General features: G+C 34.2%; 1 non-coding gene across 1 annotated transcript; it reads left to right on the top strand.

Annotated features, from left to right (window-relative positions):
- Positions 1 to 235: 235 nt before the first annotated feature.
- Positions 236 to 309, top strand: TRNAS-UGA (transfer RNA serine (anticodon UGA)). Its single transcript has one exon. It is a non-coding gene; the product is annotated as a tRNA-Ser (tRNA).
- The last annotated feature ends 19,266 nt before the right edge of the window (positions 310 to 19,575 follow it).

The following is a 19,575-nucleotide window of genomic DNA, read 5'->3' as shown; positions in this document are numbered from 1 at the left end:
ATTAGTCGCCTGAAATATCCATACAAATTGAAAATATCTCCCGAGTAAAAATAAATGCCGCCGACGGGAATTGAACCCGTACCTTCTGATGTCCGGTCAGGTGCTCTGAACCACTGAGCTACGTCGGCTTTACAAAAAATAAAGTTTGTTGTTTACAGTTGAAAAAATATAATAAGCAGTAATTGTTGATTGAAGTACTAGTTGATAATTGAATCATTTGGCGGGTTGGAAATAAGCCGACATAGCTCAGTGGTTTCAGAGCACCTGACCTGACATCAGAAGGTACGGGTTCAATTCCCGTTGGCGGCATTTATTTTCACTCGGGAGATATTTTCTATTTGTTTTGATATTTCAGGCGACTAATTATTGCTTATAATTATTTGTTTTACTAAGTTATTGTTTTATTTTGAATTTTAAAAACTATCTACTATAAGGTGTTTCAAATCAATACATTTATTCGTGCGTATAATCAAGTTAATTAATTGTGTTAATTTGATCTTAATAAATACAACACATAGCTAAAAAACCTGTTTAACCCTTTCAACACATTTGTTCAGTTTGCAATGTTTTCTGTGTATTTAAAATGCGCTATATACATCTTATTTTTTAATTTTACATTAAAAAAAATACTGTTTTAGAAACAAAATAAAATTATCTTTCCGTTGTATGCCTAAATAAAATCAACATTACTATTTCTAAATAATAAAATTTTAATATCAAATGTGAAAAATGTTATCAAAAACCACTTTTTTAAAATTTTTTTATTCCAATCATAGAAATATTGAGAAACTCGATATTTCGAAAACACTTTCGCTTGGTTCAAAGAATTTTAAAGAAAACTGTACCTTCACTTTTATTTTGTTCATATAATAAAAAATAGGAAATAAGTTTTAAACTTAAACCGATTGTTACGATAGCGAAATACGAATTATTCATTTCGGCTATTTTTAGGTTATGATAGTGAATTCTTGTCAAAATATTTGAAATACACTGGAAAGAATTATTATTTTTCTTTCTAACGTCAAAAAATTATGCATGTACGCATGATAGAAAAAAAGATAAAAATACTTTTATAAAATGTGGACGCACGGTCATATATGACCCTCAAACACTGGAGGGGTTAAATTGATTTATCGCCTGTTTATGTGCTCTTTGGCAAGCTGTTATTGATTTAATCGTCCATGTTATCGACGTTTATGAGGTGTTAACATAACTAATGTTGATAATTACTATTAACTGCTTTTTTATACTGTTATTTAATACAATAAAAGGCTTTTTGTTATCGTTGTGTAGTTATTTTTTTACGTGAAATGTAGGGCGGCAAAACCGACAAAGTGGCAAGTCGCAAGACGGGACGACGCTCTTTCAAAAGAATGTAAAGGCACAAAACTCTGAACGGTATGTTAGCTTCTATTCTCATTAAAATTGGCAATGGATTCTCTAGAATAATTTTTGAATTTGTAGTATATTACCAAAAATGTCTTGTTTACTTTCATTTTTACTTCCTTCAATAAATCATTTAGATGTTTCAGATCTGCCAGGCGTCCCGTGACAGCTATAATTTTTTTAATAAAAAGTTTTGTTTTTTTATGTTTGTTGAAAACCAATAAATTAATAATCTGATAGAAGTTTAATCTATACTGATTAGAAAATGCACTGATAAAGACTGCTTACATAATTCTTTTCAACTCCTAGGCCCTAGACAAGCTGATGTTGTCTCAAAAAGAATTTTCGATATCTGAAAATGTTAATTCAATTTTACAAGATGAAATAAAAATATTTGAGATTATTTTTTTGATAACGATTACGCATTTTATAAATTTTTATCGATTTTTCTAGGTGCATATGATTTTTTTTCGGATGTATACACGGTGTCCGGAAACTCGTAGTACAAGCGGGAAACTGGAGAATCTACACCACATGGGGAACCCAAAAAAACATAAAGTTTTTTGATTTGAGCATTTTCAAAAAAAAAAAAAAAAAACCAAAAAAAAAATATTTTTCGGCTATTTTAGGGTTAAAGTTTTTTCTGGTGTTTAGGGTTGAATAACGGATGTTTTAACCCTGCAGAGCAGAAATATTTTATGATTACACCGGGTTAAATGAAGGGTGATTTCAAAATAATGCTTCAAATCCGAGTTTCTTCATTTGTTTTACTTTCAAATAGTTTTAATTAGTTGGGTACTTTGATCTTCAGTAATAATTTATAAGAATTTTATTAAAAAAAAAAAAAATAAAAAAAAAATCAACTTCAAACTCGATTTACTCGATAACGAAAGCTCAAAAAAAAAAATATACTACAAAATCGACTCCAAATGTGATGTAGATTCACTAGTTTCCCGCTTGTACTACGAGTTTCCGGACACCCTGTATAATAAGAATACGAACAATTTGAGGCCTTTAAGGTTTGATGCTTGTCGTAACGTTCATATCTTTCCCTTTGACAGCTGAAAAAATTAGGCGGAAGAAAAAAATTATGAAAGTGTATTGTGGGCTCAAAGAAAACCCAACTTTACCTTATTTCTGTTGAAATCGATTGTTTAAATAATTGCTTCAATGTTTTACGTTATTATTTTTAAGTCTTCCACAATAGATACTGATTCAATTTATTATATTTTTTACATTAGCTCCACACAGAATGCCCTGAGGAAAAAAATCCTTTTTTGGGGGGATTTTCAGGTAAACGTAGGAAAGGAAGTTTTAGGAAGGTAGGAATCTGGGGGTCTGTATGTCCAAGTGTGACGGATGTATGAATCCATCTCTTCTACTGCGGATCAAGGCGATGGGTTGAGAGAGGCCTGCTAGAGAGGTCAAAAGGTCTCCTTCAACCAGTCTCTTCCGAAACTCCGAAGACCAAGACCTAGACCTATTTATTTACTAACGGATCATGTCCAACTTCAACACATTACATATTACACGAAGTTAATACAAGGAGAAATGATACAATACAGTATAATTTAAAAATTACTGCTATGACATAAATAGAGCACAAAAACAATATAGAACAATATGACAAATCAATATAAAATATTCTTGCATAAATGACTGACGAAAATCACCAAAAAATTCATGGTCCTGACTTGAGTTGACAAGTCTAGCCATTCTGAACTTTGGCGAATGGTAGCATATGATTTGTGGAGTGTTGATTGAGGAAAAGCAAATCATTGTTTCTGAGTCTACAAGAAGAGATATTGAAATGATTATAATCATGACGAGGATTGCAGCCAGTTCCATATGTTTTTTGTATTCTGTAAGTCTAGATGTGCATAAAGTACGATTTAGCAGCGTCCTAGAAACAATGCCAAAATAAAACAACCCTTACGCAAAAGAGTTGTTTTGAAATCGATTGGCTCAAAGAATTGTTAACTTTTTGTGAAGTTTCGTAGCAATCATTCATCCTTGCTTGTTTAGCATTAAGTTGTAAATGACAATGGTGTTTGTGCTAAAAACGAAAGTTGGCAGCCATGCAGTATCAATCTTGGAGCTTTCGCTAGTTCTTGTTTATCTGATAAAACCACGTAAGGTAAGTTTTTTAAACAACTCATATTTAAATCAGCTATATATAAAAGATACATAACCTATATTACCTAAGTTAGTTCGATTGTGGTGTGTTCTAATATATTTATTTATTTATTTATTTTGTAAGAAACAAACAGCTTTTATATAATATGCAGTGATAGATATAAATATACAAGTTAATTGAAGTCAAGCCACAGAAGTTTCTTATGTTAAAGTGCATTAGAAATGAAGTTTTAGTTTCTTAAAATTAATTTGGTGTTAAAGGAATGGGAGAGGAAGAGGAAAATAGGAAGAGGATAGGAGATGCTGCCGATACATTCCATACTCTCATATTAATAATCGATCGTACGCATTACATAATATATCTTACACAAGTTAGTTTACATCGTTGTGTGTTTTAATTTGCACAGTTGAATGTTTAATAATGACCGACCGAAACAAAATGTTCAACCTTACCCCGAAATTAAGAGTTTTTATTTTTTTATTTAAGACAAAATGCATTCAAGGGTCAAATAAAATTTGCAATGACATGAAGGAAATAGAATAATGAATGAATATATATCTTTTTTTCCTTTATTTTTTCCCCATTTTTTACATTAATTACATACAATATTATATAAATCAATACGAATAATGGAAACCCACTAAGGCGCAGCCTGTGCGTGGGTAATGTAAGTTAATATATTATTGTACCTTGAAATAAACAAACTACGGGCATATAAAACGACAACAAGATTACATTTTGTCTAAGCGGTTTGTATACAAAGTGTAAAAGTGTAAAAGATACTCACAGTATTGCCCTGTTGTAAGACCACCATTTGGATTGAAACTCTGCTTGAAATGGCTTTGGCAGTGTTTTGTGACCAGTTCTGAACAGCCAGAACTTATACTTTCCCACCTTCCTCTTATTTATCTCCTTGCCCTCATGACTACCTTTAGTCTCAAAACATAACATACCCAATTGGGGATGCCTTAGTCTCACTGGCTCCAGATGATTGGTATCAGTTGGGACTCTTGCGCGGTTTCACATTAAATAAATTTTTTCAATGATAAGCAAGATCTTAGAATTATAACTATGGTGAACAAATCGGTCTGAGTACTTTTTGATAGACAAGATTAATTGTTAATTAAACTATGAGAAACATTAATAATATTTTTAATTACAATTCATTGAACTTTGAACGTGACACCATTCATATAACAGCTTATTTTAAAATAATATTTAAGTTTTTCTACAGAGTCCTTGTGCATTGAACTTTGAACGTGACACCATTCATATAACAGCTTATTTTAAAATAATATTTAAGTTTTTCTACAGAGTCCTTGTGATACATCATCTCGAGCTAAGTCGAGACTTTGGCTAATTTTTGGATCGAAACATAAATAAACATAATAATAAATACGACCAACGAACATTCGCTTATCTTGTACCTTCTATATTTAACTAGCATACTTATACCCGGCGTTTCCGGGGGTTATCCTTAGGAGATAGACATATACCATGGCGGACTTTTCTGTAGGTCTTTTTAAGATATACAATTCTGTAGTACATTATTTTTATGTATCTCATGTGGTTTAGCCAGCGTTAACAATGTAGTGCCCGAAAATATATTTTTCCGACTTGATCATAAAAAATCAACTTTTCTCTACTTTCTATAAATACAATATGCATGTATCATATATGTTTTTTTTTTTTTTTTATAGTGAATACCTCACAAGAGTCCCAACTGCTCCCGTCTGGAGCCAGTGAGACTATGGCATCCCCAATTGGGGGATGTTGTGAGGCTGAAGGTAAGTGGGGAAGGGAAAGAGGAAGGTGGGGAAGTACCTGGCTATTCAGATCTAGTCACAAAACACGGCTAAAGCCATTTGGAGCAACGTTTCAATTCTGAATGGTGGTCTTACACCAGGGCGATACTGGTAGTATCTTCCACTCTGGAACGTGCCGCAAATATACTATATATTATTTTAATTAATTAATTGTGAAATAACACAAATTAATCAAATAAAATTTATTTGCGCACGCCGGGTTCGAACCCGCGACCTTCGGAATGGCAGTCCAATGCGTTACCACTGGACTATGCCGGCCGTCAAACATATGTAAACCATTCGAAAGAATTTTTCTAAATGATAGTGAAAACCCTATCAAAATTTGTTGCGTAGTTTAGAAGAACTAAGCGCACAAACAGACAGACGCGGATAGCGACTTTATTTCATACTAGGCATTTAGAGTAATATGCCAATGGATGTAGGAAGCGAATTAATAAAATTTAAAAAAGAATCATGTTATTTCATATTGATATTGTTTTTAAATACATTAGTATTGATTGATTATATGCATGTAATTGTATAAATATGCACATGATTGTGTTTAAGTTGTAGTGTGTCTTTGAGTGTGTGTATGCCTAATAGTATGTTGACTGTCTTATATATCTGTATAATATGTATTTTATGCCTTTGTATTATAATCACTTAGAAATGTTATTCTTCTTTACCTATTTTCTATATTGTGGCTTCTCGTTATATTTGTTCTTTAAAATTATAATTAATATCGTGAAGTTAACCAGCTGACAAACTGCTTTGGCAGTTCAGCAAGTGCTTGTAATGAAAAATTTTAAAAAAAAAACTAAAAACTGCGGCCGGAACTTCGGTCGGTAACTAATATTTAGGTGCCCGTATCTCCTAAACCTCACAGGTGTCAAGGAAATTGATTATAATCCAGGTATTCAAGTAAAAAATTCTACATTTTAAAATGCTTGACTAATTTTTAACCAGAACTGAGAAAAAATTGAGCTTACTATAGGCTCACAGACACGCCGACAACTCATTATCTATCTCTTCAGTGGGTAATAAGTTCTCATTAGTGAAAGTTTAAAAAACGTCATTTTGACATTATAACAAAGGAAGTTAACAAATTAAGATATTTGGCAAAAATATTATCTTTTTTGTAAAGGTCTTAAAATAATATCCAATTAGTAATCACGTTTAATCGTATGTTATGCAAACTACAACCTACTTTTACAGTTTTATTATGAATAAATTAATTAATGTAGATTTAATGTTAATTTTGTCGTTTTATTTATGCCTAATAACAATGGATTAAGTATTTTTATATGGGATTGGTTCTATTCGTCGAAGATGACTTTAACTATTGTGACAGATTAAATTATTAACATAAATATCTATACCATTAATAAAATCCATAGTGGTACCTACTATCATTATCATCCAGACGAGCTGGTATAGTCGTGTTTGACCAAATCTGAATCGCCAGGTACTTCTCCATCTCCCTCTTTCCCATCACCATCCCCTCCGACTCCATTCAGCCTAACAACATACCATTATTGGGGTTTCTGCAGCCCCGCAAGCTTTTTGGAAAGCTATTGAGAATCTTTTGAGCACTTGTATATTGCCAGCTGCTTCCTAGCTATAATATGATTTGAAGGGGTATTATGCCGTGTTGTGCCTCAGGTGGAGAGTTCAAATGGTTTCCCTCAATCAACATCTCCCGATCCAACCCGCCACGCAAAAGGGGGCAGAAGCATCCGCCGCCAAGACCTAGACAAATCTTCAACCCATGAACCCGGGCGCCCCTGCTAAGTCACCAAACGTAGCGAACCACTTAGGGTGACCTTTGACAAAGGTGTTAGTTATCGAATAAATGCTTCCTTTTATTTGAGAGGCAGGTAGGTAATGGATAGCTCCACCGGGAACCATTTATTTATTATTGCATAATAAAATAAACGAACAAACGTGAATCCCAGGAGCACAGAAATGTCATAGGGTAATTTGTGTTAATTTCAGCAGTTAATGGTCACAATAAAAAATGTACAACATAATAAACGTCAAAACTTGAACCTGCCAACAAGAGCAAAATATACCAGGAGTACAGCAAAATATACCATTGGGTATTTATATTTGGTCATTTATAACATTTATTGGTCAGTGACAGTAGATGTTAAAAGCACATAACCTAGAAAACATTTATTTATTTTGATTTTTCACAGGTCTGCGAGGTTCCAATACATTTTATTCTATTATGTCGTGTGTGTAATATACTGACAAAACTCACGGAGGTGACATTTGAGGTGTATTCCTCCTTTGGAAGGGTTATGTAAATATGAAATGAAAACGGAAATGTCACCACGCGAACAATGAATGAAATGAAATGTTATATCGTCATATTATTATGTAATTTGGCAAAATGCATTTCGGAACGAATCTCAATTGTAAAGAAGATGTAATACTGCTTTGAAACCGGCTCCGTTTGGCGTTAAGTACCACCATGAAGATTCTGTAATGGCTTATAATAAGGATAAATAATTTATTATGTTTTCTCTATTTCCGTTTTCAATCTTACAACGGGAATTAAAATCAATGTTGGAATATAAACGCTGAACTGTGATCTTTTGAAATGCAATCGATATATTTTTTTAATTAGGTATCTTTGCATGAGATGCCCTTTTGGAATGCTGTGTTGAGGGTATTTTTAGAGATAGGAAGGAGTGAACTTTAGGCTTTAAGAGACCCATCAACATGAAGGAGGGAGGAAACACAGAGGCTGGCAAACAATTCCAAAGCTGTTGAACACAAGGCCGGTTCTCGTGTCGTTCTCAATAGCGATGAGTTGTTCATTAACGAGCTGCACAATAAGGAATTTGAGCAAAAAATATTTAGACTACTAATAAATATATAATTAGATCAAAAACCACCGATTCTTATTTTTTTAAATTTATTTGTTTTGGCATAATATTTTATTTTTCATAGTTATCCAGTAATGTTGGCCTCACTGGGTGGCTTACCCGTGCTGAGGCCTTCATTTTATGTTATGAAATTTTGGTAATATTGTCTTTTTTGTTCTTTAATCTATTTTGTAATTTTGTGTCTGAATTCCTTTATTTTTTCCTCAATTTTATTTTCAAATGTTAGACGGTTGAATGCTTTTATAGGATGGTATTAATGTGTCTTTGTCCAAAGCTTGTATTTACTGTCGGAGTTTTTATGTTTACTTTGTACGCTTGTCTAACTAGTCTGTTTGTGATATTTTGTGTGTGTTGAAATTTGTTTGTTTGGTCAAAAATGTAGTTTAGTAGTCAGAGGCGGATTTGCCCTTAGGCCTATGTAGGCCCGGGCCTAGGGCGGCCAGATATTAGGGGCGGCCAATCGTGACAAAAAAGTCACAGATGATAACAAGAAATTACTTCCTCAGTACCTAAATATTCTACGTACGAAATATCGATATGCAAGAGCGTGTTCACACACAGCACACAGCGCGCCCCCACGCCCCGCAGCCGCCCTCGCCACACCTATGATGGGTACTGAGAAAGGGGCGGCTACATGCTCTGGGGCCTAGGGCGGCCAAGACTGCAAATCCGCCTCTGTTAGTAGTGTTTTAACGTATAATTGGCGTATATCTAGTACGTCGCAGCTGTTAAATGTTTTGTCTGTATCAGTCAGTCTATGTTTTTTTAGTATTACCTTTAAGATCGTTCCATATTCTATAATTGATTGGCAATGTGCAAAATATATTGTTTTATTTTATATATGTTTCTTATGTTTAGGAAAATGTGTATTGTTTTGAGGAGTTTATTTGTTATTTGTTTGATGTGAGGTATCCATCAAAGGTTATGGTCAATTACGATTCGTAGATACTTTATTTGTTCTCTTTTTTCTAGACGATGGCAATCGCAGATGTTGGTGTTTAAACATTCGTGTATTTTTATTGCGTTTGTGTTGTTTTTTGGCTGTCCATGGCTGAATTTTGTTTTCGATGTGTTTAGTGTAAGTATGTAAATATACTTATATATTTTTACCCTCACGTTTAATAAATCGATCCGTGATTGGTCGAACGAAATCTGATGTCAAATGTACTCCTTGTTAAGTTTGTACAACGTAATAATTAAACATCTCTTTCTGTTATATTCGTACTTTGATAATAAGAGGGAGAGATCGCTATACAGTTTTGAATTGTATAGTTAGGTATTTTGATCTAAGTTTTTGAGATGATTTGTATTTGTCTTTTTAGTTTTATCGATTGTTTTAACTTATATCGTAGTCTGACATAAGAGAAAGTTATGTTAAATTCAAAACGGTAAAATTGAAGCTATTCCATAATATAATGCAACTCAAGCAACTAGCGCGACCGCGACTAAAATCACATACATGCCAATTTAACGTTTTTGTAAAAGGGAGTAAGTAGAAACTCATTTCAAATTTACGTAATAGCAGTTACAATAACCCCGCTGGCGAGAGCTCGCCATGCTGCCAAGGCGTGAGGTATGTAGATACATCGATGATACCGTGTAGACTTCAGTTTACGGGCTTTGTCTGGCGATGTTTTGGCGGGAATCGTTAACAGTATGAAATTTTGATATAAAAATACCCTTAATATAATAAGACAGTAAACTTTGATAAAAAATATACTGGAATTCCTTACTAGGTAACTAGTATAAAAAAATTACCATACAAAATGCACTAACAAACAGGACATTCAGCGCACGGATGAAGTCACACAATCTTCCGCTTCTTACCCCTTCTGGCCTTGGATTTCGTACGTTTTAAATTTGGAGAATTAATTTAACCATGAAAAAAAATATTTAAAAAAAAAATTAAAAATATATAAATATATATAAAAAAAATTTAAAAATTTGAAAAAAAATTCAAAAAAATAAAATAATTTTAAAAAATAATAAAAAAAACATTACTTACTTTTGAATGTGGATGTTGATAAAATTATTTTTTTTAAATAGACTCAAATTCCCTAATAGGGAATTGAGCCGTATAAGACTCCCGGTAAACCGTGCCACGACTCAATTGAACTGTTTATTTATCAGGAGATATTTTAGAAAAAATAGCGTCATTAAAATTATCCAACCAAGAGTCAGGAACAAGTACCAAGAGTCGTACGATCATTCCTACGCTTACGCCGGAAGCTAGGAGCTAAGAGCCGTAGCGAGGGAGCCGTACCGGGGGATTTTTTAAGGCCTGCGATTTTTTTTCCTTTAAAATTAGGTAACTCTTGTATGTAATGTGTATTTGCATCTTACATGGTATTTTTTATATAATTTATAATATTTATATATAACTTTAAAACTTGGCACATCCGTCAAATGGTATTATAAAAATACAAGATTTGTTATATTCATACTAATGTAATTAATGAAAAGTACGATAACCATCCATAGAACATGTTCAAGAATGGGCCGCTAATGTATGTTCACTGGACCTAGTTCAGTGAAATAACGCGCATTGTCTCAATAACTTTTAATATTCACTCTATTACTTCATCTAGCATCTGTCAAAAATGTAAACAAAAGAAATACGCATTTCGGAAAAAACATTATTAATTCACTAAATATAAATATTTTTTTAATGATTAACTGATGTTTATAAGACAAGGTTGTTTTATGCATAGCACAAAGGATAACAAATTATTATAAACAATATAATAAGCAGTAATTGTTGATTGAAGTACTAGTACATGTTGAATTATTTGGCGTGTTGGAAATAAGCCGACGTAGCTCAGTGGTCTCAGAGCACCTGACCGGACATCAGAAGGCGTGGGTTCAATTCCCGTCGGCGGCATTTATTTTTACTCGGGACATATTTTCGATTTGTATGGATATTTCATATTGCTTATAATAATTTGTCACAAATAATTGTCAGAATCAACTTTATTGCTTGTCTGATATGATAAGTTGTTCCAATTCTGAATTTTTTACGCTTTGAACTGGAATAATGTTACGCATTACGCAGGAATATTTTACATTGTTTACAAACCTACCCATGAACCAACAACCTAAATTAGAATGTCTATCACATTTGTAGATCTAACAAAGCAAAACCTTAACATTTATTGCTTTGGATGGCAATCTTCCATTGAACCGTGGATCACTTATTTTACTATGCAATGTTTGTAGACATGTGGGTACCTAATAATCCAATATGGAAATAAACAATGTAGATTCAGTACCTACCGGGAGGCTGATTGGTGATTCTAACATAATTATTACGCGTGTAATCACAGCATCGATAAAGGTAACCTCAAATTGGATATCGCTGAAGCCACAACCACAAAAATCGAAATTATAAAGTGGATTTCGTCATCGTATTGCATGTCGATTGTTGTTATTGTCAAACTGAAGATTGATGATCGATTTACGATATTTATTAACAGTTAATCAAAATATTTCCATCGGATGGAGTAGATTTGATTTTAATAACAATATTTATTTGGGAAATATCATATTTCACGAAAAACCCCTCATAATTCAAACCAACCTACTATGTTAACCCCTCCCCTCAATGTAATTTGCCTATGTATATAAACCCTAGTTTAAGACAAAATTGTACCAGTCTGAAGATGGCCCTAACAGGCTGAAACCGGTCACGGTCAAATAAAGACTATTTAAACATTGTATATACAAAATATGATATTAAGGCGATACACTACGTCGTTTAATATTTTGAATCGATATCAATAACACACCTTACGTAGATGGCGATAAGGCTTAAATTCCCGCTTAACACCATCCACCTGTTTTGATTTATGCAAGAAAAAAACATGGCCAAAAAGCACATTTTATTTTATTTTGTGGATGTTCAGGCATAAATATTTAATTTTTTTCCGATCATTTTATAAAAAACTTAATTTTCCACATTAATCAATAAAATTATAACCGAAAATGGGTTCGTAAGTAGGAGATTTTAAGCTTTAAAGCAGTTTTCATATGCCTTATACATTATTTTTTTCTGGGCTTATAAAAAGACTTATCTAAAAAATACTCTATTATTTCAAAGGCCAGGATGTATTCTACTCGCAGTATTTAATTAAAGCATCTGAAACATTTCTAGGCGATCATATTTTCAAACCAAAAACACATGATTTTAAATTACTACGTAGTGCATCGCCTTAAATGTTTGTATAGTAAATTGTATTTCTTAGTCCTCCTCACTAGGATGACCTGTGCTGAAGCGGACTAAAGTTATTAATTTCTATTTTATTAGTTTTTTCATTAATCTCTTTCAGCCAGATTTTTATTCTTGATTTGTAATCATTCAAATTTTCTATTCACTTTATACTTGTGGAAGGATGCTGTGGAATTTCGTCACAGAATAAATATAATTTCTTTGTCCAAATGTGGTTTTATGACCTAGAATATTTTTATGTCAATGTTATTTGACCTTTTTTGATCAATACGGGGTGTCGTGAAGTTGAATAAAAAAAAATTCAAATGTCGATGTTCGAAAGAAATTGAAAAGTTGAATTATTTCAATTGCTTGTCTAGGGCCTAGGAGTTGAAATATATTTCGTAAATTAACGACCTTAGACCCTTCTATTAAATTTATTAAATATTTCCCTCCTTTGTATTTTTGGACAGTTCCCCGGTTATATCTAAATTTTACTATGAATATTAGGTTGGTACCTATTTCTGCCAGACGGGTAGAATTTGTGGTTTTTTCTCTAACTCTAACTCTAGAACATGGATTTGATTTGAACTTAAGTGACATTTTCAAAATTGGAACTGATTGAAAGCGATAAAGCGTACGTTATTTTATTTTAATTCTAAATCGTGAATTTCTTTTGTTAAAATTTTTGACAGATGTAATAATTTTCTGATCGTCTCCAAAATTGACAATGTTTGTTTTTGAAAAGCAATGATCATGAGGCAAGGTTTACGCTAAAGTATTTTTGAGAAATTTTGAAAAGAAAAGAGGAGAGTATAAAAAAATAACGTATGAACACTGAAGAGACAACCGGCAGAAGTGTATTGTAGGTGTATCGGTGTGCCCGAAATAAGTTCAATTTTTCCATACTTTTTTCATCCACTTCTGCAGAGTTTGATCAGGTCGCAACTTCATTTCAATCATCATCTATGGAGCTTTGAAATATCCTGTTACAGCGTGACAGTCTGTGAAATCTCCATGAAAACTAAATGCTGATAAAATAAGAACAGGAATCGTTTTAACTCGAAAATCACTACTCGGGTTTCACTAATTTTTTTCACCCTCGCGCTGGGTCGTCTCTAGTTATATAATCTCAGTTGCATTGTATCACAACGAAGCGGATGAAGTATGTCCTTGGATGAAGCAAAAATTGTAAAACGATACTGCTAAAGGACTCACTCTATTGTCTGTTACGTTATTTGAAAAGCTGCATGATTCCAGAGCTCACCGTAAAAGTGTTTTAACCCTTGGAATGCCGAGCTCCTGCGACCTCACACTACCCTGGTGTATAAAATGCCATGCGCAGGCTGACACTATTCTTGTAATAACTTACTTGTTGATATTTTTGGTAATTGTACCGTCTTGTCATATAATGTGTTAATATTTTAATATAAATTTTACATATCCATCCTATGTAGTTCCCCAGGATAGCTTCTTATATTCAGGGTTTTTTTCTTTCTAAAGTTATACAAAAATATTATATAATTTATTTTATTAGTAATACACAAAGATATTAGAAGAACGAGATATGCTATGTTGTCCGCCGGACCGTAGGCGGAGTACTACCTAATTAGGGTACTTTGAATACTATCGGGACGTGTACGCACAGAAATCTGTTCTATGTATTAGTGCGGATACCTTAGCGTAAGCGAAGGTGTGCAGTAGTATTGGTGAACAAAACCGGCGACACTGGGCAAAACAATTCCACACAGTATGAACTGCTCATAGCACATCTCGTTCTTCTAATATCTTTGGTAATACATATATACGTGATACGGAGATAGCAAGAGTTTGTTAAGGTTTAGCTAAAAATGAACATACATCGTGCACGTATATACAGTTTCATTTTCTCTAATTACGAGTAGTATAAAATAAAGTCGCTATCCGCATCCGTCTGTTTGTGCGCTTAGTTCTTCTAAACTACGCAACGGATTTTGATGGCGTTTTCACTATCATTTAGAGAATTTTTCCCGAAAGGTTTACATATAAAATCCATACATATTATATTTATAGAAAGTAGAGAAAAGTAAACGTTTTGTAACCATGTAGTAAAAAAAATATTTTCGTAAGCTTATTGTAAAAATCCAAATACAAGTTTGGCTTCAAATCCAAAATCTAAATTAGTTGGTAAAGATTTTTTTTTAAATATCATTAACTCACGAGAAATTGTCAAAGTTGACTCTAAATTCGTGAAAAATTGAATTATTTAAAGGTCTATATTTTCTAATTTAAAACACAAATAAATAAAGCAGCACGTGTCCATACTAGATATTTGCTATACCTGATTAAAAAAATAATTATATAGTTTGGTGGAGTATTTTGGCCTAAAATCCTAATTCAAGTTTTGCATGAAAAAGGCCGCTCTAGACTAGTAAACTTTGCTGTTTTATAGTATATTTATAGAAAATAAATTTAAATATTAGGTATTTTAGGTACAAGGATAATTAGCAATTTATTAATAATAGATGGATAATTTGCATGCCGCCGTTTTGGTGAACAGCATACAGCTATTCCTAACAGCATGATTGAAAACTAATATCTACTAGTTTATAACTGATATTATGTTTTAACTACTATTTTATTTTATATTATAGAAACAAACAGTTCATGTTTTACAGAGATCAAACAATATACAATATGTTGGGTACCTATGATATGTTTCCTTGTAATGTCTGCTAGGTGGTATGTTTATTACTTAATTACCAGGTGACGTGTGTAGTATGTAGGTGTGGTGTAATGTATGTGTAAGTGTTTATGTGTGTGTCTGTATGTATGCGCAATGAACACATTATATTATTGACACGATCCCACGTTTGAATTTGTGCAGTGAATCCGAAAAAAAATCAATGTTAGAGTTAAGACAAATATTATTTAGAGTATAAAGAGCTCGGTCAATTGCCGATTAGATGCTGCATTTATTTTATAATTAAGCGTGTGGAATAGCACTGTATGTCGTGTACGTCTCAAAGGCATGTTAAAATTAATAAGGGACAGAAGTTTGGTACAATCAAAGTTATTATTTAAAATTCTATGTATAATATTGAGTCATCTACTACTCGCCTTTGCTGCAAAGTTTCAAATGTACATTCAAATGTATTATTAAAAAAAGTGCCAAATTTTGGTTACAGTACAGGGAGAATAATGAGTAATGCTAATTTATTAAGAATCTCTTCAAATTATTGGTATTCGGTTAAAATGGGATTGTAGGCCTTACTAATAATAAGGCCTTGATAATATGTTAGTAAACTACGAATAAGTTATCAAGATGTTCATTAAAAGCTTACTATTCAGAATTTGGTGAACACTGCGTTCAGAAATCGTGATAATATATTCGTAATTTACTAAAAGTTTATCAGGAAACCTGTTAATTCATTCGCAAGTCCTCAGAACAAATAAACAGTACCCTTTTATTGTTTGCGTTATTACGAATTGGAAATTATATAAGATATTATATTTAAAAAATGTTTAAAAAAAATTTTAATTAAAAAAAAAGGTTTAACTTGGGATTTAACCTTCCTACCCAGGAACTGAAGTGGACAACAAAACCAACCAAGCCAAATTCCGATCAGGTAAGACCGACATTTATTTCGTATATTAACTGCTGTATTGCAATCCGATTTCAGAGAAATGCGCAAATGTCTGCGAGTGTGAACGTAATAGTCACCAAAAGTTGAAGTTGATGAAGAGACATTTTCATCGACAACGAGTCTGTCTACGGAGTTTCAGCTCGATCGTATGCCGAGAAGTGGAATAATTTCCGGTTCCAAAATTAGCATTCGTTCACTATGCTGTTTGGTGATATTTTTCTTCACTTGAAAAAATATTTATTTTTCGATCACACGTCTCCACTGAGTACAGCCTAGTGGGTCACGTGATACACACTCCGTCTCGTTCCAGCAATACTGTGTAGATGAGACAAAGCGCGTCGGTATCACTTGATCCGTTGCAACGTTTTGCAGTGCCTGCAAAATCTACATTTTCTACCCCAAATACGCTTAAAATTCTTCGGGTACATAATGATACATCCTGTACCTACAAAAGACTGATTTCTAAAATGACCTAATAACATTATCTTAGCAAAGTTCGTTATGTATTGATGAACACCAATTAATTATTTTAGAAACACGCTAAAGAAATAATTTATTATTTTCTAGACCAGTCTTTCTCAAAGTGGGCGATAACGCACCCCCTTGTGGGCGCTGGAGGCTTTCAGGGGGGCAGTAGAAGGCTCAAAGAAAATTAGGGGGCGTTAAGGAAATCTTTAAGGGCGACGGCAGACAAATTCTATCTATAAAAATTGGACGAAATCTAACTACCTAACTAACCATCACAACGTTTCCCCGCAGGGGTAGGCAGAGAGGACGCATTAGCATTCATACATCGTCTCATTTATACTCTATTATTCTGACTCTTGACATGGCCCGACTCAAGTATCTGATTCACTTGATAGTGCCATGTTTTCCTCGGTTTTCCCCGACCTCTGCTACCATTCATATTTACATAATATATTCTCCTTATACTCCTTTCTTCGCTCATTCGCTCTACATGCCCAAACCATCTAAGCATCCCTTTCTTGATCTTACGCACTACGTTTACATCAGGCTTGTACTCTTTTCGGATCTCCAAATTTCTCACACGATCATACATGGTTTTACCACAAATACGCCTCAGGGATCTCATTTCCACAGCATTCAGTATAATTTCATCCTTTCTCTGTCAGTTCCATGCCTCACTTCCATTTATCAGGGTAGGTACCAACACTCCATTGTGGACTGCTAGCTGCGCTTCTTTGGACATTTTTTTTTTAGCACCAACTACATTCAGTCCTCCATTAATGGAGTTACCTGCATTTACCCTTCTTTCAATATCTAATATATAATACATCGACGGAATCTAGCTGAACTAAATAATAATAGTTTATTTTACTTCCTTATAAGTAAACTGGATATTCGCCAGTTTGTTAGTTAGTTTTAAATTAAGTTGTTCCGTCACGCCGATTTGCTTTTGACAGGCCGTGTGCTGACCAATAGTACGGTCAGATTTTTAACTGTACAATTTGAAATCACACACGTCAACTATAATCACGGAGGGCCGTGAGCCGAACAATCGCATCAAAACGTTCATCTTGTCAAATCCAATGTGTGTACTATCGCCGGTTATTTATCGGAATAATCCCTTAAACGTATTTTATCGCAATTATCGCAATCCAATTCAACATAACCGTACAACGACCACGTTCCAGTGCTGACAGATGATTCTCGAGATGCAGACTTCGTTCGCCACCCGGTAAGCTGACTGTGAATTAACCTTACACATTGTGTTATCGCATTCGCCTGTCATAAGCCATAGACGTTATTCATGCTTTATCTGTGTGGAATAGCCCTTTAAAATACTGCTATCTCAACCCTTATTCGTTCCTCGAACATAAGTAACACACTAATAATTGAATTATATCTTTTCTATCGCCGTCATTGGTTCGTCAAAGTTTGTATTGAAAATTATATCGGACTATCCACCTTCAGTTCGTGTGGTGTTTGTGGCAACAACAAGTTTGTAACGGACGTTGTTGGACATATTTTACCTTTTCTGTTTCTGTCTCAGTTCAACTTTACACACAAACCAAGTGTTTCTACTACTTCAAGAAGTGACTCCTGAACAACTCCTACCTCACCTCGCCTAGTCTCCGCTCCAAATCTTCTGGTGTGTACCTCCCCAAGACTAGCCGGCCCTGTTAGGCAACCGCAAAACGCCAGAAGCGAGCAGAGACGAAGCACCCCAGTTCTTACCATTCACCAAGCACCGGGCACGCGAGGCAGACTATAATAATCATCATAAAACGACCTACTATCATCACTATCGATCGTAAAGGAGCATTCTTATCGGCTGAAGACACGGTTTGGACCCGGCGCCCTAAATCTACAGTCTTGTGAGGACTAACTTCCCGTAGAAAGTTTTTGTTAATGAACGCGATTTTTTCAACCTTGCATGAATTGACACATTCGATCTCAGAAATACGATATGGGTCACACCCTGTCTATCTTATCATAAGTTAAAAAATATGGGGGCTCTAGATTTTTTTTAATCCCAACGTGGGCGGTAATCGATATAAGTTTGAGAACCTGTGCTCTAGACGCTAAATTACTACTAATTAATAATTATTATTATGCTTATTCGGCTTGCTAAATACACAAATCTCTACAAAGATCTGTTTAACTGCGTTACATTTGCAAGTCATTCATCATCATCACTTTTGGCTCTACAACCCCTGGTGGGTCTTGGCCTCCTCAAGAGTCTTCCTCCACTCATCTCGGTCCCGCGCCAGCTCTCTCCAGTTTCGAAGCTCCAAGGCAGACAAATCTTTGAGGACGTTGTCGCTCCATCTTAACCTTGGCCTTCCCAGGCTCCTTCTCCCTATCGGTCTTGAGCTCAGCAGGGACTTTGGTTCTTGATGCTCGGTCATTCTCTCCACATGACCTAGCCACCGAAGTCTTCCCAGTGACATGAATTTTGTGACGTTTAGCTCCTTAAACAGAGTATAGAGCTCATTGTTAAAACGTCTGCGCCAAAATCCATTTTCTAGAACCGGTCCGAAGATGCGCCTCAAAATTGCAAGTCATTACTTTGATGAAATAACTAATAATGGATTTAATTCATCTCGTTTATGTATCCAATCAAATTAATATATTATAAACTTAGCAATTTCTTTTTTATGTGAATACCGCACAAGAGTCCCAACCGTCTAGAGCCAATGAGACTATGGCATCCCCAATTGTGATATGTTGTGAGGCTGAAGATAGTGGGGAGGGGAAGGAGATGGGAAAAGGGAAAAGGGAAAAGGGAAAAGGGAAAAGGGAAAAGGGAAAGTTAGGAAGAACCAGGCTATTCAGATCTGGTCACCTAACATGGCTAGAGCCATTTCAAGCGACATTTCAATTCTGAATTGTTTTCTTACACCAGGGCGATACTCAGAGTATCTTCCACTATGTAACGTGCCGTAAGTATACTACATATTATTTTATGTGACTTGATTGTGGAAAATCCTTTCCGTTGCGGAGTTATGACTGAATCCTTGGTCGGGCAGAGCTCTTATCTGATACCCCTCCCCGCACA

Source organism: Hesperophylax consimilis, chromosome 28 (genome assembly GCF_061612785.1).
Source record: "Hesperophylax consimilis isolate HC1 chromosome 28, BYU_Hcon_1.0, whole genome shotgun sequence".
In the NCBI taxonomy this organism is placed as follows: domain Eukaryota; kingdom Metazoa; phylum Arthropoda; class Insecta; order Trichoptera; family Limnephilidae; genus Hesperophylax; species Hesperophylax consimilis.
Note: the sequence above shows the minus strand (reverse complement) of the source record. Positions and strands in the feature narration are given on the sequence as shown.